This window comes from Oncorhynchus mykiss, chromosome 6, assembly GCF_057628025.1.
Source record: "Oncorhynchus mykiss isolate SJ-2025 chromosome 6, ASM5762802v1, whole genome shotgun sequence".
NCBI lineage: Eukaryota > Metazoa > Chordata > Actinopteri > Salmoniformes > Salmonidae > Oncorhynchus > Oncorhynchus mykiss.
In genome coordinates, this window is record NC_143027.1 from 49,097,508 (window position 1) to 49,123,882 (window position 26,375).

Sequence of the window (26,375 nt, forward strand, 5' to 3'; positions counted from 1 at the left end):
CACACAAGCAAACACACAGTCATTGTTTCCCCTGTGCTGAATCGAATGCGAAGAAACGTAATTTATTTTTCTTTTAACATTCATTTGTCTGGGAAATAATCATCCCCAGTGTTACTCCAATGAAAAGGAATAGAGGAATAGAAAATGCGGGCTCCAGGTTTGCATATTGTACATCCCTAAATCAAAATAAAACAAGACAACAATGTGTCATCAATGGGAATCAAATTTAAATAAGCAAGAAGGCATTAACGCATCAAGGTAACAGCAAGCCTGAAACAGTTATTTACTTGAACAAAAACATCAATTACTTTCAAATCATTTTTTCAGCGTTCAGCGCAGCACTTTCATGAATTGCCTTTAGAAATGTTTCGCTTTCAGGCCATGCATGTATGCGCTCGCGAACGATTAGAAGCAACAGCAATTTTGAGGGATTGTCATTTTAATGAGAGTGATTAATGACAGAGGTGAGGCGGCGTGGGTATTGTTTCCTCTCTCTGCCATACAAATGTCAGGTCTGAAAGAGACGGGGGGGTGGGGGGGTTGGCTGCCATGTCACAAGAAAACAGGCCTTGTAGTTGTCCAGCCCAGCTTCTTCCATTCTAAAGATTATATTAATATTTCCAACTACCAAATCAAATCAAATGTATTTATATAGCCCTTCGTACATCAGCTGATATCTCAAAGTGCTGTACAGAAACTCAGCCTAAAACCCCAAACAGCAAGCAATGCAGGTGTAGAAGCACGGTGGCTAGGAAAAACTCCCTAGAAAGGCCAAAACCTAGGAAGAAACCTAGAGAGGAACCAGGCTATGTGGGGTTGCCAGTCCTCTTCTGGCTGTGCCGGGTGGAGATTATAAAAGAACATGGCCAAGATGTTCAAATGTTCATAAATGACCAGCATGGTCGAATAATAATAAGGCAGAACAGTTGAAACTGGAGCAGCAGCACGTTCAGGTGGACTGGGGACAGCAAGGAGTCATCATGTCAGGTAGTCCTGGGGCATGGTCCTAGGGCTCAGGTCCTCCGAGAGAGAGAAAGAAAGAGAGAAGGAGAGAATTAGAGAACGCACACTTAGATTCACACAGGACACCGACTAGGACAGGAGAAGTACTCCAGATATAACAAACTGACCCTAGCCCCCGACACCTAAACTACTGCAGCATAAATACTGGAGGCTGAGACTACCCCTCTATGATATACAGTACAGTACAGTACAGTACATGGCTTATAACATCCTGGTCTCATAGACTAGACATTACATTGTAAATATCAACCCAGGACAATAAAATGTGTATATGTTACGTTTGGTATGGTTACAGTAAAGTGGGGTGGGTGGAAGGGACGTCTACCAATCCAAAGGTTGTGAGTTTGAAACTTAGCATGTTAGCTAACCCCTCCCCTAACCGTAACCCTAACCTGAACCTATTTAGCTAACCCTTCCCTTAACCCCAACCTTAACTATTTTATTTAGGGGTTAGATCAGCTTTAATATTGCAGATAGATTGAAGCTTCCATCAATGTAATTGTCTGCATCACTTCCAATCCCCCATATATTTTTTTGCAAATATATATAAGTATATACATGCACATACACATACATAGATACATACATATAAATACATATACACACGTATATATACACATCTCTTTTAGCTAACGTTAGCCACCTAGCCAACATACAGTGGCTTGTGAAAGTATTCACTCCCCTTGGCATTTTTCCTATTTTGTTGCCTTACAACCTGGAATTAAAATATATTTTTTTGAGGGGTTTGTACCATTTAATTTACACAACATGCCTCCCAATTTGAAGATGCAAAATATGTTTTATTGTGAAACAAACAAGAAATAAGAAAAAAAAACTGAAAACTTGAGCGTGCGTAACTATTCACCCCCCCCCCCCCCCCAAAAAAAAAGTCAATACTTTGTAGAGTCACCTTTTGCAGCAATTACAGCTTCAAATCTCTTGGGGTATGTTAGAACATCTAGCCACTGGGATATTTGCACATTCTTCAAGGCAAAACTGCTCCAGCTCCTTCAAGTTGGATGGGTTCTGCTGGTGTACAGGAATCTTTAAGTCATACCACAGATTCTCAATTGGATTGAGGTCTGGGCTTTGATTAGGCCATTCCAAAACATTTAAATGTTTCCCCTTAAACCACTCAAGTGTTGCTTTAGCAGTATGCTTAGGGTTATTGTCCTGCTGGAAGGTGAACCTCCATCCCAGTATCAAATCTCAGCAGGTTTCCCCCAAGAATTTCCCTGTATTAGCACCATCCATCATTCCTTCAAATCTGACCAGTTTCCCAGTCCCTGTCTATGAAAAAAATCCCCACAGTATGATGCTGCCACCACCATGTTTCACTGTGGGAATGGTGTTCTCGTGGTGATGAGAGGTGTTGGGTTTGTGCCAGACATACCGTTTTCCTTGATGGCCAAAAAGATCGATTTTAGTCTCATCTGAACAGAGTACCTTCTTCCTTATGTTTTGGGAGTCTCCCACATGCCTTTTAGCAAACACGAAACGTGTTTTCAGATTTTTTTCTTTAAGCAATAGCTCTTTCTGGCCACTCTTCTATAAAGTCCAGCTCTGTGGGGTGTACGGCTTAAAGTGATCCTATGGACAGATACTCCAATCTCCGCTGTGGAGCTTTGCAGCTCTTTTAGAGATATCTTTGTTCTCTTTGTTGCCTCTCTGATTAATGCCCTCCTTGCCTGGTCTGTGAGTTTTGGTGGGCGGCCCTCTTGGCAGGTTTGTTGTGGTGCCATATTTTCATGTTTTAATAATGGATTTAATGGTGCTCCGTGGGATGGTCAAAGTTTCTGATATTTTCTTATAACCCAAAACTGATCTGTACTTCCCCACTGTACTTGTCCCTAACCTGTTTGGAGACCTGTTTGGCTCCTTGGCCTTCATGGTGCCGCTTGCTTGGTGGAGCCCTTTGCTTAGTGGTGTTGCAGACTCTGGGGCCTTTCAGAACAGGTGTATACAGAAATTGACATACGCTTAGGTTGGAGTCATTAAAACAAATTTTTCAGCCACTCCAATACCTTGACTTTGTTGTCCTTAAGCTATTTTGCCACAACTTTGGAAGTATGCTTGGGGTCATTAACCATTTGGAAGACCTATTTGCGACCAAGCTTTAACTAACCATGTGACTTCTGAGGGTTATTGGTTGCACCAGATCTTATTTAGTGGCTTCATCCGTTTTTTTTTTGTTTTTTTTAAACAAGCAATTATTTTCATTTCCCTTTACCAATTTGGACTATTTTCTGTATGTCCATTACATGAAATTCAAATAAAAATCAATTTAAATTACAGGTTGTAATGCAACAAAATAGGAAAAACACCAAGGGGGATTAATACTTGTTCAAGTCACTGAATCATACGAAATGGGTGATGGACATCCACAAATAAATACATATCATACGAAACGTAAAATATCATACTAAATGGAGTGTCTAGGATTTACGCACAGAATAATATGAAATGACCTGAGACCAGGTTGCTTATAAAGAGAGCCATTAGCTATTGAGGTTCCCTATTCAATTGATTGGAACTTAAAGCGTCCTTGGGAATTGCAATAGAAAATTCTATCTTTTATGCAGGCTCAAGCTAAAGTATGCTGGGAAGAATGACCTCTCTCTCCAATGTAAAAATCTGTCACAATAAATCAAGGAAGGAATGAAGGAAGAGTGTGCTTAAGCATGTTGAGTTAGGTATAAAATATGTTTTATGATTTTGATTAAGAATAAAAAATCATTAGATCTACCAGAAACACTTTTCTCCAACTAGCTCTCACAGTCTCATGTCAGAATTAGTTTTCAACCATGTTTCTCAAAAGTCAAATTTCGTAGTTGTTGTAAATCTCACATCTGGAAGTGTTTAAGGTTAAGTTTATCCATTAACTCTGAATTTTTAAGGTTAGAGTTAAGTTTATGCATTAGCGCCGAATGGTTAAGGTAAGGATAAAGGTTTGGCATACGCTTAAAAAACAATCTCAGAAACAACTTTCTATCGCTGGGTTTGAACTTGCAACTTCTGGAATCAGGGGTAGATGCTTAAGTTCAGGCATTAACTCTGAATTTATTAGGTTAGGGTTAAGTTTAGGTGTTAGGTCTGAAATCTTAAGGTTAGGTATTAACTTTTTTTACCTTTATTTAACTAGGCAAGTCAGGTAAGAACAAATTCTTATTTACAATGATGGCCTACCTCAGCCACCCCCCCTAACAACTGTGCACCCCCCTATGGCACTCCCAATCACAGCCAGTTGTGATACAGCCCAGGATAGAACCAGCGTCTGTCGTGACACCTCTATCACTGAGATGCAGTGCCTTAGACCACTACACCACTTAGGAGCCCAGGTTAGGGATAGGCTTAAAACAAACTTTCTATCTCTGGATTTGAACTTGCAACCTTTGGAATCAAAGGCATTAATCAGAGGAAGATGCTTACGAACCCTACTTGAAGGTAACAACTCACTGTTGCTCCTAGTGGCCTGTTTTCAAGTCATCTCCCAACGTCCTCAGACATGGCTGCCTTTCTCTCCAGTGTCCTGTCAACTCGGAGTCTGACAGTGAGCTGGAAGAAGAGGATGAGATTGACCCTCAGCCAGCCCCAGGACCAGCCCGTCAGCAACCAGCTCATCAGCATTCTGCAGAAGGAGAAATATGGATGTAAAAAATTGTGAAATGTAATGGTTTTCTTGCCCAAGGAATTAGCCTTCTATCGCTAGATTTGAACTTGCAACCTTTGGAATCAGATGCATTAATCAGAGGAGGATGCACACCGACTCGGTACCAGTACCCCCTGTATATAGCCTTGTTATTGTTATGTTATTGTGTTACTTTTATGTAATTTTGTACTTTTTTACTTTAGTTTATTTGGTAAATGTTTTATTCACTCTTTTTGAACTGCACTGTTGGTTAAGGGCTTGTAAGTAAGCATTTCACGGTAAGGTCTCCGCTTGCATGTGACAAATAAAGTTTGATTTGATTTGATTTTGATACAGGGAAGCCCCTAGCCCCTGAGAAGAACCAAGGGATGGGGGTTGTCCTGGGTGTTGTCCTGACACAGAATGGGGGTTGTCCTGACACAGGGATTCCGTGGCCACAACATCACATTCAATAACTTTTTTACTTTGCACAAGTTGGGACAGGAGCTCCTCAAGTGGAAGCTGACGATGATAGGAACAGTACGAAAAAACAAGCCAGAACTCCCGCCTCAGCTGTTGAATACACAGAACAGGCCTATCAATTCTTCTAAGTTTGTGTTCCCGGCCGACACGTCCCTAGTGTCCTACGTGCCAAAGAAAGGCAACAATGTGGTACCCTGCATAGGGATGGGAGAATCTGTGGCCAGGAACATCAAAAATCATAATGTATTACAATGACACAGAAGGAGGGGTGGACAATTTAAACAAGCTGGTGACTGGCTACAGCTGCAAAAGAAGAACCCTACGCTGGCCACTTGTGATATTCTTCTACATCTTGGACATCTTGGTGTACAACTCATTTGTCATCTGGATGGCGTTGAACACAGATTGGAACAGAGGGAAGCTCCAGAGGAGACAGGTCTTTCTTGAGGAGCTGGGCAAGGCATTGGTAAGACCTTAAATCCAGAAGAGGCAACATATCCCAAGGACCCCAGCTTCTGCAACCATCATGAGGAGGATTCAAGAGGAGGATACTGGTGCCCCATCCGCCAGACCCATAGAACCAACAACTCCAATACCGAAAGTAAGTGTGGGTGATGTTGTTGCATGTGTGTGTGTGTCTGACTCTCCTACCTTGGCCTGCTGTACCTATATATGTGAGTGAGTGAGTGAGTGAGATGTTAGTCAAATTCCTGAATTAAGTGTTTTCATCATTCTAGATTGCAGCCGGTAGAAACAAGAAGAAGCACTGCGATGTGTGTGGACCCAAGAAGGCCAGGAAGACACAGTACACATGCATCAAGTGCAATAAATACATTCGCCACACACACACAGTAAAACTTGTGTTCAATGGGGCTCATTTATCATTTCCATAAAATACTATATGTAAAATGTGTCCTTCTGTCACTGCCCTGGTCGAAGTATTTTGTGTTTATCTTCATTTATTTGGTCAGGCCAGGGTGTGGCATGGGTTTTTGTATGTGGTGTGTTGGTATTGGGATTGTAGCTTAGTGGGGTGTTCTAGTTAAGTCTATGGCTGTCTGAAGTGGTTCTCAATCAGAGGCAGGTGTTTATCGTTGTCTCTGATTGGGAAACATATTTAGGCAGCCATATTCTTTGAGTGTTTCGTGGGTGATTGTCCTTAGTGTCCTTGTTTCTGTCGCTGTGTTACTTTGCACCAGTATTAGGCTGTTTCGGTTTTCGTGTTACGTTTATTTGTTTTTTTGTATTTGATCGTGTTTACTTTGTCTCATTAAACATGGATCGCAATAGCCACGCTGCATTTTGGTCCGACTCTCCTTCACCGAAAGAAAACCGTAACAGAATCCCCCACCACAACAGGACCAAGCGGCGTGGTAACGGGCAACGGCAAAAGCAGGAGAAGGAACAGAGGCAGCAGCAGCAGGAGCAGCAGCAGCAGTGGGAGATGCTGCACTACTTGGAGAAATGGACCTGGGAGGAGATTCTAGACAGGAAAGGACCCTGGGCAGAGCCTGGGGAATATTGCCGCCCCAAAGCCGAGCTGGAGGCAGCTAAAGCAGAGAGGCGGCATTATTAGGAGCTAGCAGTGCGGCTGGAAGCCCGAGAGTCAGCCCCAAAAATGTCTTGGGGGGGGCTCACAGGGAGTATGGCTACGCCAGGTAGGAGACCTGCGCAAACTCCCTGTGCTTACCGGGGGGCTAGAGAGACCGGGCAGGCACCGTGTTATGCTGTGGTGCGCACGGTGTCTCCAGTGCGGGTGCATAGCCCGGTGCGGTACATTCCAGCTCCGCGTATCGGCCGGGCTAGAGTGAGCATCGAGCCAAGTGCCATGAAGCCGGCTCTACGCATCTGGTCCCCAGTGCGTCTCCTTGGGCCGGCTTACATGGCACCAGCCTTGTGCTCTGTGTCTCCGGTTCGCCTGCATAGCCCAGTGCGGGCTATTCCACCTCGCCGCACTGGCAGGGCGACCGAGAGCATTCAACCAGGTAAGGTTGGGCAGGCTCAGTGCTCAAGAGCTCCAGTGCGCCTGCACGGCCCAGTACCACCAGTGCCAGCACCACGCATCAGGCCTGCAGTGCGCCTCTCTGCTTGTCCAGCGCTGCCAGAGCCTTCCTCCTCTCCAGCGCTGCCGGAGTCTCCCGCCTATCTAGCACTGTCAGAGCCTTCCTCCTCTACAGTGCTGCCGGAGTCTCCCGCCTGTTCAGCGCAGTTGGAGCCTTCCTCCTCTCCAGCGCTGCTGGAGTCTCCCGCCTGTTTAGCGCTGCCAGAGCCTTCCGTCTCTACAGCGCTGCCGGAGTCTCCAGTCTGCAAGGAGCTGCCAGTCTGCAAGGAGCTGCCAGTCTGCAAGGAGCTGCCAGTCTGCAAGGATCTGCCAGTCTGCAAGGAGCTGCCAGTCTGCAAGGAGCCGCCAGAGCTGCCAGTCTGCAAGGAGCCGCCAGAGCTGCCAGTCTGCAAGGAGCCGCCAGAGCTGCCAGTCTGCAAGGAGCCGCCAGAGCCGCCAGTCTGCAAGGAGCCGCCAGAGCCGCCAGTCTGCAAGGAGCCGCCAGAGCCGCCAGTCTGCATGGAGCAGCCAGGGCCGCCAGTCTGCATGGAGCAGCCAGGGCCGCCAGTCAGCATGGAGCAGCCAGGGCCGCCAGTCAGCATGGAGCAGCCAGGGCCGCCAGTCAGCATGGAGCAGCCAGGGCCGCCAGTCAGCATGGAGCAGCCAGAGCCGCCAGTCAGCATGGAGCCGCCAGTCAGCATGGAGCAGCCAGATCCGCCAGTCAGCATGGAGCAGCCAGATCCGCCAGTCAGCATGGAGCAGCCAGAGTCGCCAGTCAGCATGGAGCAGCCAGTCAGCATGGAGCAGCCAGAGCTGCCAGTCAGCATGGAGCAGCCAGAGCTGCCAGTCAGCCAGACTCTTCCAGATCTGCCAGTCAGCCAGACTCTTCCAGATCTGCCAGTCAACCAGACTCTTCCAGATCTGCCAGTCAGCCAGACTCTTCCAGATCTGCCTGTCAACCAGACTCTTCCAGATCTGCCAGTCAACCAGACTCTTCCAGAACCACCAGCCAGCCAGGATCTGCCGGATCCAACTACCTGCCTGAGCTTCCTCTCAGTGCTGAGCTTCCTCTCAGTGCTGAGCTTCCTCTCAGTGCTGGGCTTCCCCTCAGTCCCGAGCTGCCCCTCAGTCCCGAGCTGCCCCTCAGTCCCGAGCTGCCCCTCAGTCCCGAGCTGTCCCTCAGTCCAGTGGGATTCTGGGTGAGGACTACTAGGCCATGGTCGGCGGCGAGGGTGGACTATCCTAGGACGCGAGGAGGAGGGACTAAGACATTGATAGAGTGGGGTCCACGTCCCGCGCCGGAGCCGCCACCATGGACAGACGCCCACCCGGACCCTCCCTATTGTTTTGATGTGCGTCCGGGAGTCCGCACCTTAGGGGGGGGGGGGGGGGGGGGTTCTGTCACGCCCTGGTCGAAGTATTTTGTGTTTATCTTCATTTATTTGGTCAGGCCAGGGTGTGGCATGGGTTTTTGTATGTGGTGTGTTGGTATTGGGATTGTAGCTTAGTGGGGTGTTCTAGTTAAGTCTATGGCTGTCTGAAGTGGTTCTCAATCAGAGGCAGGTGTTTATCGTTGTCTCTGATTGGGAACCATATTTAGGCAGCCATATTCTTTGAGTGTTTCGTGGGTGATTGTCCTTAGTGTCCTGATGTCCTTGTTCTGTGTTTATGTGCACGAGTATTAGGCTGTTTCGGTTTTCGTGTTACGTTTATTTGTTTTTTTGTATTTGATCGTGTTTACTTTGTCTCATTAAACATGGATCGCAATAGCCACGCTGCATTTTGGTCCGACTCTCCTTCACCGAAAGAAAACCGTAACACCTTCCAATTTGTTCAGTTCAAAGCAATAAACATGAATAGTGATAACCTTGTTTCATTTATATTTGTTCAAGATTTATATTTGAACATGATTTATTCCACCCACGTCTTGATTACAATTAATTCAATTGTATTTGGGTGAATAACAAAAACATGAACACTACACAAGGGTTAATGGTGAAGTTGACATACATCCTCCTCTCGTACATGTGCATTCAAACCTCATCAATCTCAAATCTGGAATGTGTAAAAGGAAATTCAAGATGATAATATTTTATTGTGTGAAAATAATGGTAACTTTTTACATAACACCAAACTTGGTACACTTGTACAGTTTGTGGCCCTGAACATTTTCAGAGATGGAGCCATTATAAAAATGCCTCCAGGTGGCCATTATCCCATTCCACCATAACCCAATAAATTATTTTCCATCATATCGCATGAACTAAATAATGTTCAGGGCCCCTAACTGTATAAGTGTAGCTAGGGCTGTGGCGGTCATGAAATGTTGTCAGCCGGTAACGGTCATGCAAATGACTGACAGTCTCACTGTAATTTACAGTTAATCAACAAACACGGTAAGCATCTCCAGGCCTCCAAGCATACAAGCCACTGATTTGCACCTTTGGAACATCTATATTTTTACAAGTTGAATAAATCCATTTAAGGCTGTAACGTAAGAAATGTGGAAAAGGTAAAGGGGCCTGAATAATTTCTGAATGCACTGTATATTTTATGGCTATGCTACATGCCAATGGCAGCCTAGGCGGTAGGCTAGTTCATTTAGCCATTATTTTATAGTATATGATAGTATTTTATAGTATTTCAAGTAATCCTTCTAACTTAGATGACTACAGCACAATCTCCAAGTTATCTTGCCTATTATTAGAATCCCAGACCTACTCCCAGCTAAGAACTTTTTAAAAACTTCTCACTCTTTTCTAAATGTGCACCAGTCTGGTGGTAGATCTGGACATAGCACTGTTTCAGCCAATATTCTTGTTTTAGATAGTGTGTTAAATTGCCAAGATCATAAAATTCATTGTGCTGCTTTATTTATAGATCTTTGCAAGGCCCTCGACACCGTTGACCATTCCCTACTCATTCAAAGACTGTCTGATATGAGCCTGGATCAGGAGTCTTGCAAATGGTTTACAAACGATTTGACAAGACAGGACACAAAAGACAGGACCTGTTCTCTTGACTATTTATTAAATCATGCAATATTCATCTATATGCAGACGATACTGTTATGTATGCCATTGCACCTGTTAACCAAGCTGTGTTACAGCTGCAATCGGATTTTGTTACATTACAGATAGCCCTTGTTGATTTAAAACTTGTAATTAATGTGGGCAAAACGAAATATATGTTGTTCTCTAATTCACACAAAAAATATTCAGATGGACTCCATATTTACTCACTGGTTGATTCTCTCATCGAGCGGGTTCCCTATAAATAGGTCTTGCCTCTCTACACAGCAGGAAGCAGATTGTAGAATCAACTTTCCAGAAATGGTGACACCATTTATCAAAATGCAGCAGACACCACTCTAAAGCCTTTGGATGCAGTCTACCATAGCGCACTTCACTTTATCACAGGTGACAGGTTTAATAGGCAACACTGCATCCTGCATCAGAAGGTTGGCTGGTCCTCACTAAAGTCCCGTAGATCACTTCATTATGCAATTTTTGTGCATGCATAAGTGTTGCTCTCCACTTTCTGGAGGATCAAGTTTTGAATTCAGTGGAATTAGAGTATGATAGGTAAAAAGATGGAGAAAACATCTGTCTCTGAATTACATCTTCAAACTAAGGGCAACCGTGGTATGACATTCCTGACAGGGAGACACGTCCATCATGCATGATGATGTATACAGGTAAGATAGTCTAGCGTGAGCTAGCAACACTTTCAGATATTACACGTTTCTAATTTTGACAGAATGTGGTTTCATTTCAAGCTAAAGTGCTAGCTATCTAGCTAGCTAACATTAGCTGGCTGACGTTATTATTTGTTTCCCAGAGCCATTTTCTATTTTAGTTAGAGCCTAATGTTAGCTAGCTAACATTGGACCTGGTTGGATAGCTCCCAGCACTGTGGTATTGTTGACACTTTGTTTATTGTTGTTTAACTAGCTAACGTTAGCTGGCTGGCTCGTTAGCTAACGTTACGGGACGTGTGTTAACTTAAACGTTGTTTACCTAGCTAGGTTCATTGTTTACCTAGCTAGCTAGCTATATGTCTTAAGCTAAAGTATACTGTTAGCTAGCTAACTAATGTTAGCTGGCTGGCTCCCTAGAGGACATTATTATTAGTTTCCCAGAGCTGCTTGCTTTTATAGTTAGAGCCTAATGTAGGCATTTTTGGCACTTTGTTAATTGTTGTTTAACTAGGCTTGATAGCTAACGTTACGTGACGTGTGCACAACACCCGTTGAATATGGCTGGTGTCAGTAAACATCGGCAAAAAAAGCGTAATGAAATGGTTGCCAGCAGAGCTGGTTAGGCTGTGTTCATGTTATCCAGAGGTAAACAAATCATAGGCCAGAGCGTCAAGTGTGTGCTTCGAGAGCGAAACGAGATAGGTGGGGCTAAAGCTTAACAGGGTGTGAACGATGCTGAATGTGTGTAGACAAGGAAGAGCTCTTCACTAGATACCAAAACATTCAAAGGCGATTTTCTTAAAAGTGAGTTAACAAGTTGATCAACATTCAAAGCAGACTTACTTTCCCATTGTTCCTCAAATGCAGGGTATGGTATACCATTTTGAGTCTCTACTTTTATCTAATGTAAAAAACACAATTACACATTTTGCTACATAAGACCAAATCCAGGTTGTGAGTCACAAATGTTGTGGTACCCTTCCCCAGATCTGTGCCTCGACACACTCCTGTCTCGGAGCTCTATGGACAATTCCTTCGACCTCATGGCTTGGTTTTTGCATTGACATGCACTGTCAACTGTGGGACCTTATATAGACAGGTGTGTGCCTTTCAAAATCAGGTTCAATCAATTGAACTTACCACTGGTGTACTCCAATCAAGTTGTAGAAACATCTCAAGGATGATCAATGGGTACAGGATGCACCTGAGCTCAGTTTTGAGTCTCATAGGAAAAGGTCTGAATACTTATGTAAACAAGATATTTCTGTTTTTGATTTTTAAGAAATGTTCAAAAAAATTCTAAAAACCTATTTTCACTTCGTCATTATGGGGCTGTGTAGATTGATGAGGAGAAAAAAGAATGTAATACATTTTGAATAAGGCTGTAACGTAACAAAATGTGGAAAAGGGGAAGGGGTCTGAATACTTTCCAAATGCACTTTGAAAAGGTTGCAAAAAAGTTGCACACGCATGTTCTCTCATGAAGTGACAATATTCTCACCAATCAGATTATTCTCAATTTAATCTTGTCTATATGAATATTTGAAAATAGTTTAGATTTACAATGGGCCATTATCAAATGGGCAGGAACAGAGGGAAAAAGACATGTCATCTATATGCACTCGAACATCGAATGGACCTGGCTACTCCAGTTTTACAGTGGAGTAATGTGCTTAAAATAAGCAGCTGAGAAATAAATATAGTTGCAGTAGAAAGCTGGGATCCTCCTCCTTTTAGAGACAACCATCGAAACTCTGCTTTCACATAGGATTGCATATAGAAAAGTCTGGGCTTATGAGAACACATTTCAATACATGGGTCAACTACTGTTTGACAAGCAGCCTCTCGCTGAGTGACAGGTGGTATTCCACCCAAACTCTTCATGCTATTGGCTCTCCAACCATGCTCCAGCAGCTACACAGTGCTTAATTTGTGAAACCAAGTGATATCTGTTCAGGAACATCGATAGTAACACGTTTTTTCAACTAAACATATTTCAGAGAGGAGGAGATAGAAATGCACGGTGGTGAGATCTTTTTTTAGCTAAAGGTCATGTGTCAGACTATTATTTTTTTTTAAATGCCCTATCACTAGGCTATTCAAAATCAAATGCAAATGCACTATAATTTTAGGCTAACTAAACTCTGTAAGCAGCCCTGCACAATCAATGAACCAACAATATTGCCTAGGCCTATATGTACTCTCCCAGACTCATGGATAGAATGTTTGGAGCCTAGCATAAGATAACCTGTCCATCTAGTATGGATAATAATACAGTCCACACTCAAAGGCATTTACTAGAGTTTGTTTAATTTTGGAGCACAGGCTAGACCAATTATGTAAATCTATTTTTTGTATGTTTTTTGGCTATTAGGCTATGTATTGTATAATGGCACACTCATTATTTTAATTCAGGCTCGGGCTCATACAGTATATAGCCCAAAGCTTAAGCTCTCAAGATCCGCAACGATCATGTTTTCCACTCAGTTTCAAGCTGTTGTTGAACTTCTTTCTTCAATTGATCGATCACAGTGAGGTCAAACAATGTAGCCTAACGGTGAGTTATAAAAGCATGATACTGTTTTGATGATACGTGTTCGATTGCATTTCCATTGATGTCAGAGTGATTAGAGGGACAATAGAGCATTGAGTAGCAGGCCATTAGCGACCTGACAGTCGTTAGCGAGTTGGGTACTACCAACGCATCAGCGGCATTCAAGTACAGAGTGCATAGGAGGAGATTACCATGACTCAACGGTCACGTGGAATTTGACTGCAGTCATGACTCATGACTGCCGATGAGTGTACCAAATGCTATGCTTTTATGAAAATGTGAACAATTCACCAAAAATGTGGCACATCTCTTTATTTATTGCATACCAAACATTTTAGTTTCTATCTAATCCTATCAGATAAGCCTGAGCATCATTCACATCCATCCATATTACAGACCTCCAGACATTTAGAGCTCCACTCTCCTCCACTGGCTCTATCAAGCCTCTATGTCTGTCAGCTTAGACTGCCCCCTTGTTAGCAAATTATCCCTTCTCACACAGGAGGAGGGACAATTAATTGCAGAAAATTGAGGTAGTAACATTGGAGGCAGGTTCCCTCTGTGACTTTGTGTGTGTGTCTGTGTGGGTGTATATGTATATATATATATAAATGTGTGTGCGTGCATACTGTCCATTTGTCAATCCCGTGAGCCTGACTCTGAACTACAGTAAATTGTATATATATATATATATATATATATATATATATATATATATATATTTATATAGCAGACATTGGTCTGCTTTTATATTTGATTCAAGTTTTTCCTGGTGATAGAATCACGCTCACTATCATTTATTATTTCACCCTGGAAGTTTTTTCTTACTCAACTGGTGGCAGGTATAAATTGAAAAATGTGAAACGCACTTCTCCAGTGATTGCTCAACAGATTACAGTCTTACCTCTTTGCGTCCTGTTTTCTTTCAACTCCCTCCTCTTTATGTGAATGTAATAAGTGCGTAAGTGGCAGCAGAGATGTGGGTGACAGGTACTCTTTTCAGAGCAACAACTGGAAGTGGATGGACTGAAATAGGGGGGAATCAGAATGTGTCATATTTGTCAAGATGTTTACAGAGGGTGATGGTTTGAATGGTTCCGATGGTGGCAGCTCTTGTCATGTATCGTTTCTATCAAAGCATGAAGTGGATGCGGACTCCCTATAAATCTATGAGTGTCAGACAGTTGTACCGTAAAATACCTTTAGTCATGTCTGTCATGTACCACTTGAAGAGTTTAATTCCAAAACGCTATTTTCAGAAATGTTGGTCAATTAGCTTTAATTGTTTAAAGAAATTATGAAAGAGATTGGTGTGTTTAAACTTTCTAATCATGGCATTGGGTTGTTCAATGACAGATATGCATTTGTTTAAAATCATTTGATGGTTTCATTTCAGAGAGACAAATCTTGTTTTTTTGCTAAATGTTATATAAGTAGTACTACCTTTTTTTTTTTATAAAGAACTGTACAAATGATACATATAAATAAATACAAATATATATATATAAAATAATGAAATACTGTAATATGAGATCTGTATGGAAAACATTTACATTTGACATTTTAATCATTTAGCAGATGGTCTTATCCAGAGCGACTTCATTCATCTAGCTATCTTAAGATAGCTAGGTAAAACAACCACATATCAGTCAAATATACAGGATATGAACATTCCAGCTAAACAATGGAACAACTTTTTCATACACATCTAAAAAATCTCTGAATTAAAAATCTGAGAACAATACTATTTTACACACACCTGAAGGTACACATAAGCAATCATTTCTAATGAAAAAACATAAATGTGAAAAATTGGTGGATAAAGAGTTTTGGAAATAAACTCTTCACTTGTACGCTCATCAGTTGCATGATTTGATATTTTCACTGTTAATAATAATAATAATGATGTTTTTCACAGCCCAACCAAAATGTCTTGCACTTTCCTGTTTTTATTCATGATATATAGACATTGATTTTTCAGGATTAAGACATACATTTCTTAAAGTTTGGACTGTTTTAGCATAATCAGAAACATACATTTAAGGCTGCATTATTCCACTGTTTATGTTTTTGTCATGTGCTTTTGTAAACAATGTACAGTATAGGGCTTCAAATATGTTTATGATGTCGATCTCATGGACTCTCAGTGTTTACTATTCCTTATCCCCTTCCCTCAGCTTACCAAACAATGTGGCAGGGTCAGGCTGTTGAAATGACATATTGTGTCTTTAATATAGTGACTTATTTTTATGTTAAGGAGTGTCATTCTGTGCTGAGTATGATGAATACATAGCAGTGGCCATTTTGGGGTCCTAATTTATTGCGATTGGCTGTTGAAGGAGGGGGGGGGGGGGTACATGTAATGATGACAGTGGTTCTCTCCATGGCAGGTCTACCTCTCCATTGTCATAAAAATCCTCCTAATAAAAGCAAATGTAATAAATGCATTTCCTACCTGTTCCATTATCCAACCCCTGCAGTGCCATCAGGGCTGAGGCAGGGAGGAAACTACTCCCAACAAGTCAAGCCACCAAGTGAGCAATTAAATTAAGTACAAAGTCTGACTCCGTTTTACCTTTCTACCTTTCCTGCTTTTATGCAGTTATTTTTAGACTAACTCAAGCTGTCATTCCAATGTGCAGTAGAGTAGTACAAAAACATTTGATTGGCCTTGACAAGCTTTAGTTGATGTTAGAAGTTTTAGTACCACTCTGAACGAAGTACAATAACTTTCAAAGGGAATTTGACTCAAAATTCAATTTAGGATGAATCTCCAAGACAGTGTTAGGATATGTATTTTATTTAGGGCTACTTTGATGTTTGATAGTCATATCACCATAGGCCCCCCCCCATTCATTCAAAAAAATATTGATCTAAAACATCTTTCAGACACACCGATTCAACTTCAGCCTATTGCAAAAGTGTCTGCAAAATGTACATTCTGAGAAAACATCTGCATAGATAAAGTGATGTGGCAGAAAATCTCCTATTTTTTACATTTTGTAGGGTTAATATTTCTTGTAACCAACTCTAACCACCCTAGATTAAGGTGATTCTCCTTACTGTGTAGATCACGAGTCAGGCAGCCTCCCGGCTCCAAGACTATTTTCATTCCCTCATAGCAATTCTTAAACTAGTATCAACTCAACAATCCACGAATGCTAGGCTACAAGCCAGACAATAAATGTGTACACAAATACTTGTATATGCCGCCAGCATTAGGCAAACGACAAACAGGCAATTCAAGACCAGTTAAATATCCTTTTCTCAGCCATCTTAATGTTTTTCTCTTTCAACTTCCTTTTGCTTTTCTTCACTATGAAACCCTCTCGCTTTTATTTCTGTGCTTTTCTTTTTAATAGGTGCTCCTTGTTCTCCTCCTTTTCTCCTCTCCAGTGTGTCTTTGCACTATAATTACAGTCGTTTCTACCTACTGCGCCAAAGAGCTTCCAACCCTCGCCCGTGCGCGCTGGTGGCCCGATGGCTAATGTGACACTGTCACTCAAAGCCTTTAGAAAGCAATGGTGCAGAAATCAAAAGACAAAAATTAAGAGAGAGAGAGAGAGAGAGAGAGAGAGAGAGGTGATATATAGAATAAATAGACTGTGTGGGAGAGTTTCACGTTGATTCACTCCATGTATTTATTTTCTCCTCTCCTCTGGTGTAAGACAGGCTTCTCTCTGTCAGACTGAGTACAGTTACATGCACATAATAATACAATGATTTTGTGAATAGTCAGATTAATACAAATAATTTGATTTAAAAGTTGACATGCTTTGCAATAACGATTTCCCTAATAATCCTGTTTACATGGACACATCTGAAATCAGGTTACCTGATGGGGAAAAATAAACAAGGCCCATATTCACCAAGTCTCAGACTAGAGTGCTGATTAGGATCAGTTTTGCCATCGTAATAGATCGTAATAAATAATAGATAGTGGGGACCTGATCCCAGACCAGCACTCCTATTCCGACATGCTTTTTGAATATGGGGGTCCAGACAAATTCAGCCAGAGAGAAAGTTCTCATATGTTAGTTTTATTTTTTAACTTGCATAAAATGGAGCTCATACTTAAAACAATCCCTCCCTCTTCCATTATCCGGTGATTAGGGCTGAGAGATGGATTGTTGGCCATATGGTGGGGGAGGGGGGGTTCACTGGGATATTAACCCCGGGGTAGAGTTTGTCAGAGTCCTCTAGATAGACTCAAAACGTATAGGAGATATATAATGTCTTATTTTTTCTTTTAAAAAACTAAACTGGCATCCAAAACAGCCATGTCCATGTGACGCGTTGTAATATTGAACAGCGACATTACGCTATAGGATAAGTGACGTTACGCTCTCGGCGACATCTTCTGGATTGAACTGTTGTTCTATGCAAATGGATGTCATGTTCCACAACCTCTGGATTTCATGGATTACTGTGTGTTGAGATGTTGTGAATCTGAGCTAGCGGACCTCCTTTCCAAACACCATTATGTTGTTCTTTGTCCATTCAAAAACCAATGTCCCTCTGTTATATAGACTTATTCATTGTTCTCATATACCACTTCACGCAATCCCAAACAGTACTGAGGAGGGTCCGTAAGTGTGGATACTGCAGGCTGAGATTTCCTGGTCACCGTGATAATCTACGTGACCTGTAACAGTTTCAAAGGGCACTGCTTTCATGTCAACATCTGTCACTGCATAGAGGTAACCTGAGGCCTGACATTGGAATGGTTGTAAACTGGGGAACCTCAGACCTAGCCCAATCCTCTCTCAGTCCCACTGTCGTCCTCTCAACAGATGTGTGTGTGTACCAGGTAAGGTTCACCTTTCCCTCCCCCATTGAGCATAGGGCAGCTGGGTCTAGGCCTGGAGACACGGCTCTCAATGAGGGCTTTCACTCTCTCCATCTGTCCCTCTGTCCCGCTCTCCTGATCACTCGCACACTGCCTAAGGGTATATAGGCTCCATTCCTAACAGCCATGCTTGTAATTGCAGCTATCTTGGCTATGCAGTGACTAATTGGAATGGTTTTGCATTCGATTGATGACTCTTAAGATTGTTGAAATACATTGTACAGCAACTATTGATTCCGGGGGGCGAATAGGAGCTTAGAACTTACATCCCTATTGGACTCCCATAACATGCTTGGCTTTTGACCTCTTGTTGGAATACGATCTCTTTCAAAGAGAGCATGGTGCAAATGTAGCGCTATGATACTACTTTGGCTCTGTGTCACAAACTTGTGTGGCACATCCAGCTCAGATTCCCCTATAGACACGCACACACTCATCCTCCAGCCATCCGCACACAAAGTCATAATGCAGTCCCCCAAAAAATCTAATGCCTGTGACAAAAATGATCCCCCTTCAAGTTGATGAGCGCCCCTGTGGTTCGGCCCCCTCTCCCCTCTCAGCGCGCCGTTAAAAGGCAGCTGTCATTACGGTCCCGCTGAGGAGCAGACAAGTCCACTCCACTCCCGGGCCCGGCGCGAAAATCTCCAGCTTCCCCGTGGCTGCGAGGCGCTGAGCGCCGCTAAATGACAGGGTAGGGCCTGCTCGGCCGCCCAGTTCTGAGGGGCCTGCATTCCCCCAACCCTGCAATTAACACACTGCTGGCTGCGTGGAGGGGGCAGAGCGCACAGGAGAGAAAATAAATAAAATGAAAAATTAACTGTGAAAATGAAGCTGTCACTGAGGTGTCTTAAAAAGGGATGAATATGAAGGGGGTCTAGGTTACACTATATAGAAGATCTGCAGAATTGGCATTCTCAAATCTTATTTGTCACATGCTTCGTAAACAACAGGTGTAGACTAACAGTGAAATGCTTCCTTACGGGTCCTTTTCCAACAATGCAGAGTTAAAGATAAAGATACAAAATGTAATAAAAATACAAATAATGACACAAGGAATAAATATACAGGGAATAACTAGTACAATATGGTTTTGCAGGGGTACGAGTTAATTGAGGCAGCTACACTATATATATACAAAACTATGTGGACACCCCTTCAAATTAGTATATTCGTCTATTTCAGCCACACCCGTTGCTGACAGGTGTATAAAATTGAGCATGCAATCCATGCGATCTCCATAGCCAAACATTGACAGTAGAGCTCAGTGACTTTCAATGTGGCACCATTATAGGATGCCACCTTTCCAACAAGTAATTTCGTCAAATTTCTGTCCTGCTGTTATTGTGAAGTGAAAACGTCTAGGAGCAACAACGGCTCAGCCGCAAATTGGTAGGCCAAACAAGCCCATAGAACAGGACCACTGAGTGATGAAGCATGGAAAAAAATATCTGTCCTCGATTGCAACACTCACTACCGAGTTCCAAACTACCTCTGGAAGCAACGTCAGCACAAGAACGGTTCATCGGGAGCTTCATGAAATGGGTTTCCATGGCCGAGCAGCCGCACATAAGCCTAAGATCACCATGCGCAATGCCAAGCGTCGGCTGGAGTGGTGTAAAGCTCACCGCCATTGGACTCTGGAGCAGTGGAAACGCGTTCTCTGAAATGATGAATCATGTTACACCATCTGGCAGTCCAACGGACAAATCTGGATTTGGCTAATGCAAGGAGAACGCTACCTGCCCAAATGCACAGTGCCAACTGTAAAGTTTGGTGAAGGAGAAATAATGATCTAGTGCTGTTTTTCATGGTTCGGGCTAGGTCCCTTAGTGCCAGTAAAGGGATATCTTAACGCTACAGCATACAATGACATTCTGGACGATTCTGTGCTTCCAACTTTGTGGCAACAGTTTAGGGAAGGCCCTTTCCTGTTTCAGCATGACAATGTCCCCATGCACAAAGCGAGGTCCATACAGAAATGGTATGTCAAGATCTGTGTGGAAGAACTTAACTGGCCTGCATAGAGCCCTGACCTCAACCTCATCAAACACCTTTGGCATGAATTGGAACAATGAATGCAAGCCAGGCCAAATTGCCCAAAATCAGTGCCCGGCCTCACAAATGTTCTTGTGGCTGAATGGAAGCAAGTCCTCGCAGCAATGTTCCAACATCTAGTAGAACATCTTCCCAGAAGAGTGGAGGGTGTCAGCAAAGGGGGGACCAACTCCATATTTATACCCATGATTTTGGAATGAGATGTTCGATGAGCAGGTGTCCACATACCATTGGTCATGTAGTGTATGTGTGTGTGGGCATATGTCATATATGTGTGTGTGTGTGTGTGTGTGTGTTCAGTAGTCTATGTAAGCATGTGTGAATGTGTGGGTAGAGTCCAGTGAGTGTGCATGGAGTCAGTGCAAGATAGTTGCTACAGAAAACGGTCAATGCAGGTAGTCCAGGTACCCATTTGTAGAAGCTGTTCAGGGTCCTGTTGTTGCCAGACTTGGTGCACTGGTACCGCTTGCAGTGCAGTAGGAGAGAGGACAGTCTATGGCTTGAGTAGCTGGAGTCTTTGACAGTTTCTTGGGCCTTCTGCTGACACCGCCTGGTAAAGAGGTCCTGGATGGCAGGGAGTTCGGCCTCAGTGATGTACTGGGCTATACTCACTACCCTCCGTAGCCCCTTGAGGTCAGATGCCTTGCAGTTGCCATACCAAGCGGTGATGCAGCCAATCAAGATGCTCTCAATGGTTCAGCTGAAGAACCTTTTGAGGATCTGAGGGCCCAAAACAAATCTTTTCAACACTATGGTGTTGAATGCTGAGCTGTAGTCAATGAACAGCATTCTTACGTAGGTATTCCTTTTGTCCAGGTGGGTGGCAGTGTGGAGTGCAACACAGATTGCGTCATCTGTTGATCGTATGCGTATGCGAATTGGAGTGGGTCCAGGTGTCTAGGATGATGGTGTTAATGTGAGCCATGACCAGCCTTTCAGAGCATTTCATGGCTATGGACATGAGTGCTACGGGGCGATAGTCATTTAGACAGGGTACCTTGGTGTTCTTCCACAAGGGGCCTATGGTGATCTGCTTGAAACAAGTTGCTATTATAGACGGGGTCAGGGATAGCTTGAAAATGTCAGTAAAGACACACGCCAGCTGGTCAGCGCATGCTCTTAGTTTGCCTTCTAGTATTCCATATGGCCCCGCGGCCTTGCGAATGTGAACCTGTTTAAAGGTCTAACTCACATCGGCTACAGCTAGTGCTCACATGCATGGATCAGTGTTGCTTGCCTTGAAGTGAGCATAGAAGGCATCTAGCTTGTCTTGTAGGCTCGGGTCGCTGGGCAGCTCGATGCACTTATTAATGAAGCCGGTGACTGATGTGGTAAACTCCTGTTATCGGATTAATCATATTGCAGTCTGTGCTAGCAAAACAGTCCTGTAGCTTAGCATCTGCTTCATTGGACCACTTCCGTTTTCTTGTTTTCCTATTACAACCTTACAACCACCCTAAACTAACACATATAGAAGTAGACCTTTTTGAAAGATACGTCTGCATTAGATGTTTGAAAAGTCACTTTATTGCGATGAAGTGACTAACAAAGTAAAGGACAGAGAAATATACATACTACGGGTTTATATTTCAATCTTACATACATGTCGGTCTTCTTTATCATAGTAGGTTGCTGCTGTGTTGCCGAGGTTCTGGAAAATGTAGTGTCATAATCAAATTTAAAGGAGGATCATTTACCTGTCACTACAAGATCATCATATGCTCAAAGTTTCTGTTTATTAAATCTATTATTTCTTGTCATACAGTGTTAGTGAAATCCACAAGGAGACTTGTCAGCTAATTCTTTAGAAATATTCCATTCGAAAAAATACTGCGAGACAGGCAGCCAAAGTATGCAGAACGGTGGCATAACCTGAATATGTATTATCTTAGAGCCCTGTCAAAGGCCAGAACAATGGGGTCAACAGGTATTCTGTCTTCATCAGCGAGTGAAAGTGATGTATTATATAGCAGCACTGCTCTATCAATGAGCAGCATGAGGGCAGCATGACCTGCCTACGCATTCCATCAACAACACAATGGAGCAGGTAGAATGGATTTGCAACCTTGGAGCATGTGTCAATAGGTCACCATATCCACGAGAGCACACATTGTTCATCACACCACACTCTTGCAGAAAAGAGAGCAGCGGGAAGATCTCAATTGGAAGAATGCAAGCCATTTTTTCAGCTATTAATATTTGAATTTTAATCTAACAATTTAGCAGCATTTTTCTTGGTAAACATTGATTGATTAATCATCGTTGATGAATGTTTTTAGAGAACATTTGCCTATAGAAAAGTCACAGTCTAGAAATAAAATGACTGCTTGCAAATCGCTCCACAAGTGGAGAAAGTGAAAATGGGGAATTATGGTTTAAGGGGAAGAACATACTGACATGAGCCATGGTTGTAGATATGTGCATTTAAAGCATTGCTTTGTTCTGCTCATTGTCAGTGAGAGGACCTAAAGTGAATATGAAGGCCACCAAGCCATCCACTGTGCTTTCATTTCAGCGAATCAACCTCCCATGTCCCCCCTTCCCCCCAACCCACAAGCCCTGCTTGCTTTTTAATTGTAAATTTGTAAAGACTTTAAGGCAGTCTGCATAACTGCTGTTATGTCTATACTCCTGCTTTGGTCCAGATGACTGGGCCTGGAATAACAAGGACAAACACTCTTTATATGTCATCATTAATGAATGAATAAATTAATACCACATTTGATTGAGCATTCCATCTCAGAATGCAGTGCACATATAAAGTATGTTGATGGGAATATGGAAAAAGGGTAAGAAAAATAAATAGTAAATATCAAATACAAACAAACAAATATTTCACTCATGAAAACTTGTGAATTTGAGGCCTGTCTGGTCCAGCGGTTACAGCCGCTGCCCCCGGCACACATGTATGTTAGTTGGCATGGGTTCAAATCTGTCCCACTGCCCTTTGGCTCATCTTTCCAACACTATACCACACTGAGTGAATAAAGCATTATGAACACATGCTCTTTCCATTACATAGATTGACCAGGTGAAAGCTATGATCCCTTATTGATGTCAATTGTTAAATCCACTTGAATCAGTATAGATGAAGGGTAGGAGGTTAAAGAAGGATTTTTAAGCCTTGAGACAATTGAGGCATTATGATTATGTACACTACAAGACAAAAAGCACCTGCTCGTCGAACATCTCATCGCAAAATAATTTCCATTAATATAGACTTGGTCCCCCTTTGCTGATTTAACATGCTCCACTCTTCTGGAAAGGCTTTCCACTAGATGTTGGAACATTGCTGTGGGACTTCGATGGGGTTGTGGTCAGGGCTGGTGCAGGCCAGTCAAGTTCTCCAACACCGATCTCAACAAAGCATTTCTGTATGGACCTCGCTTTGCTGCTGAAACAGGGAAGAGCCTTCCCCAAACTGTTGCCAAAAAGTTGGAAGCACAGATTTGTCTAGAATGTCACTGTATGCTGTAGCATTGAGATTTCCCTTCACTGGAAGGAGCCTAGCCCGAACCATGAAAAACAGCCCCAGACCATTATACCTCCTCCACCAAACTTTACAGTTGGCACTATGCATTGGGGCAGGTAGCGTTCTCCTGGCATCAGTCAAACACAGATTCGTCCGTTGGACTGTCAGATGGTGAAGCGTGATTCATCATCACTCCAGCTGACGCTTAGCATTGCACATGGTGACCTTAGGCTTGTGTGCGACTGTTCGGCCATGGAAACCCATTTCATGAAGCTCCCGATGAACAGTTTTTGTGCTGACGATGCTTTCAGAAGCAGTTTGGAACTCAGTAGTGAGTGTTGCAACCGAGGACAGATGACCGCGGCCCCGTTCAGTGAGCTTGTGTGGCCTATCACTTCGCGGCTGAGCCGTTGTTGCTCCAAGACGTTTCCACTTCACAATAACAGCACTTACAGTTGACCGGAGAAGCTGCAGCAGGGCAGAAATTTGATGAACTGACTTGTTGGAAAAGTGGCATCCTATGATGGTGCCACGTTGAAAGTCACTGAGCTCTTCACTAAGGCCATTATACTGCCAATGTTTGTCTATAGCCATTGCATGGCTCTGTGCTCGATTGTATACACCTGTCAGCAACGAGTGTGGCTGAAATTGCCGTATCCACTAATTTGAAGGGGTCTCCATATACTTTTGTATTTACTCTATAGTGTATGTGTGCCACTCAAAGGGTGAGTGTACAAGACAAAACATGAAGTACCTTTGAACTGGGTATGGTAGTAGGTGCCAGGCGCACCGGTTTGAGTGTGTCAAGAATGCTCAACAGTTTCCCGTGTGTATCAAGAATGGTCCACCACCCAAAGGACATCCAGACAATTTAACACAACTGTGAGAAGCATTGGAGTCAACATGGGCCAGCATCCCTGTAGAAAGCTTTCGACACCTTGCAGAGTCCATGCCCCTACGAATTGAGACTGTTCTGAGGGCAACACAATATTAGGAAGGTGTTCCTAATGTTTGTACACTCAGTGTACTTCTTCAATAAAGCAAAGAAATTACGAAAGGAGTGGAACTCCCCCAATCCTTGAAAATAAAATAAAACTGGTAATATGGACTGCTGTTCAAAAATCTCTAAATTATAAATAAATAATAAATGCAGTGAAGGGACCACAGATGTAAATTTGCTAAATCTGGTGCAACACATAATTTCTCAGTGCTCTGAGACGTATGGTTTTGTACATTGTCCCAGTTCAAACAAACTCCAATAAATACATGCATGCAATGCTTGAATACTAAATTGGAATGTGAAAATGATAAATCCATTTGTCATGTTCACATGACAATTTACAAAGATTGGATCTCTAGACCATTGGCATTAATAACCCTCCATAATGCTATGGCATGCTGTGCTGTGCTGTGCTGTGATGCATGCACGAATGCACACAAAAAAGACTGAATCTGTAGTTCATTATCCTGACCGTGCGCATATTAATTGTCTAATAAGTGTAATATTTTATCAGCCCTTTATATGATTCATAACATGCTATGTAGGATTTGTCCAATAACCACCGTAACATCACAACTGATAACCTTGCTCGTTCAATTAAGTTTATTTTCCTAGTGTCGAGTAGTTCTATCTCACCTCTCATGTCATCATGCAGAAAATACAACCCAACTCCCTTTTTCTGGACAGTTGTGTATTGGAGTTGGTACAGCTAACATTACTTAAACATGTATAAAAATGGGGTGGAGGGGGATTGGGGAGGGGTCGTCAGTGGGGTCACTGCTGGTCGATAGGCAATTTCTCAGCAGTGGCGGAAGTGATGAGACTATTTCAGATGAAATGGCTCTTCTCTAGTGGAAGGAAAAGGCTAATGCGGTGCCAAAAGGCCAGTGCCAGCAGGTGTGCTCTGGTCAGACGACCTGTGCGGACAGCGCCAGGGATAGGCTCAGAGGGGACTGGCTCATACATAGAACCTTTACGGACTCTTCTGTACTGGGAGATCAAACACCATCTCTGTTCTCTGTCCTAATCTTCATTACTGTGGGACAACTCACTTCCATATGCAGCACCCAAATAAAAGGTGAGCATGGTGGTGGTCATTTTGGGCTAGATAATCCACCACCACCATACACAGTTGAAGTCGGAAGTTTACATACACTTAGGTTGGAGTCATTAAAACTCGTTTTTCAACCACTCCACAAATTTCTTGTTAACGAACTATAGTTTTGGCAAGTCGGTTAAGACATCTACTATCTGATTTTTCCAACAATTGTTTACAGACAGATTATTTTACTTATAATTCATTGCATCACAATTCTAGTGGGTCAGAAGTTTACTGTGCCTTTAAACAGCTTGGAAAATTCCAGAAAATTATGTCATGGCTTTAGAAGCTTCTGACAGGCTAATTGACATTATTTCAGTCAATTGAAGGTGTACCTGTGGATGTATTTCAAGGCCTACCTTCAAACTCAGTTCCTCTTTGCTTGACATCATGGGAAAATCAAAAGAAATCAGCTAAGACCTCAGAAACAAAATTGTAGACCTCCACAAGTCTGGTTCATCCTTGGGGGCA

The 26,375-nt window shown here is 42.9% G+C and overlaps 2 long non-coding RNA genes across 2 annotated transcripts in view; both read right to left on the reverse strand.

Annotated features, from left to right (window-relative positions):
• LOC149982894 (uncharacterized) overlaps positions 1-26,375 on the reverse strand; it is a 136,497-nt gene that overhangs the window by 44,047 nt on the left and 66,075 nt on the right. The window lies entirely within an intron of this gene.
• Positions 26-4,652, reverse strand: LOC149982895 (uncharacterized). The gene is made up of 2 exons (XR_016496723.1): positions 4,480-4,652; positions 26-1,020 (listed from the first exon to the last, which is right to left on the reverse strand). It is a non-coding gene; the product is annotated as an uncharacterized LOC149982895 (long non-coding RNA).